Here is a 1,726-nt window from a genome sequence, read left to right on the forward strand (position 1 = left end):
ACCCCGGACCCCTGCCTGGAGGCCGGGCCCCCGCCTCCAAGGCCTGATCCGGGCGGCCCGAGCTCCGCCTCCGCCCCTCCCCACGGGTCCGGGCGCGGGCCCCGCCCCGCCTCCAGACCCCGCTCCCACGCCGGAGCCCCACCCAGTCCAGTCTGCAGTCTCGCTCCGCCCACTCCCCCACCCGCACCCGTAGCCCCACCCCTACTAGGCGGGGCCATCAGGGGCCGCCTGCGGAGGAGGGCAGACTGCTGAGGCTCCGCGCCCTGCTAGAACTAGCGCAGGTGCAAAGGGGCGGGTCAGCCGGGGATCCCCCCTCTGCAGCACTTGCCGCTTTGGCTCCTCTGCGTAGGCGATGTCGGACACGCCATTTCTGGACCTGCCGTAGCTTCCGGAAATTCCTGTTCACGCCCCCCTTTGAAAGTCACCTAGGAGCTACCTCCTCCCCGCCGCTAGCCCCAACGAAAACGTCCCACCCCCTGCTCTGGGCCTTCCTGGCTTTCAGCGCTTCTCTTCGGGTGCTCAATGGCTGCTCCTTGCGGGCAGGACTTAAGCTGGCCTCCTCCCGAAAGAGAAGCAGGAGCAGTCCGTTTGGGGAGAACCCCACCACTTGGGCAGGATCGGGAAGAGAGTGGTTCACCTTAGTCTACCTTTCCTTAATCGCCACCTGCGAATGAATGTCCTGTGCCCGATGGAGAAGAAACTTAGCGCTCCCGCTCCCGTTCACGTGGCTGCTGCAACGGAGGATGCAGGGCTGCGTTGTAGAAGCCTTCCTCCAGGAAAAATGGGCCCAGCTGTCGTCATCCCCACCCATTTACCATCTAGGAGAGGGCTGCCTGCCCAAAGCTGGCCAGCAGATGTTGCTAGACACAAAGATGTGATCGAGGCCGTGGGGCCAGGGGCAGGGGAGCCTCCGCTCCCTGGGGCTTCTTTAGCTTTAGCGGCCAGGAGGCCCATGGCAGAACTGCCTGGCCCGGGGCTAGCAGTGGTCGTTCCTGTGGGCAGGCCAAACTCTCGGGTAGAAGTCAGGCCTGAGTGTGTGTCCCAGACAGTGGCAGTGGGTGGAATCCTCTGCTGTCTCAGTTATCAGGTGGGAGAGCTGGGGAGTGTTGTGTGAAGTACTTGAGTTTTTTGGGTCCAGGCCTGTAAGGTTAGACCTGCCCTAAGACACAGAATGAAGCTGCCACCATGAGTACAGTCTGAAAAAAGAACTTTTCTTTTTTGGAGAGGTTTTCGCCATAGGGCGACAGAAAGTGAGAAATCACCCCCCAGCAGGGGGGATGGCCACGCCGCAATCCCTTCCCCTCCATTCTCCTCTCGGGGTCTTGGGCACACATGCACACGCGCCCAGTGTGAGTTTAAGCCACCGGGTCCAAGACTCAAACCACGGTTGACTACATGGGAGTCCAGCGACATGGCCATTACGCCAACTGCTGGTCCCAAGAGAATGTTATTACCTGATTGGGGGAAGTCATACCCATGCCGGTTATGGACTTCAAAGGTATGAGCCCGCGCATTTGACCCATGTTGGTTTATTGCCATGAGTGGAAAGTGGGATATTGACCAAGCGTTGGGAAGAATGCCTGTGTGCACCTGTGAAACGATGGGAGGGAGAATAGTGACCTTCTCTAGGCGTTTTTTAATTTTTTTTGAGAGGCTTTTGCTATAGGGCGTGTGCGCTTGCCAGACAGACAGAGAGAGACAGAGAGACAGAAAGCGAGAAATCACC

This window comes from Tupaia chinensis, unplaced genomic scaffold, assembly GCF_000334495.1.
Source record: "Tupaia chinensis unplaced genomic scaffold, TupChi_1.0 Scaffold000394_1, whole genome shotgun sequence".
Classification (NCBI taxonomy): domain Eukaryota; kingdom Metazoa; phylum Chordata; class Mammalia; order Scandentia; family Tupaiidae; genus Tupaia; species Tupaia belangeri.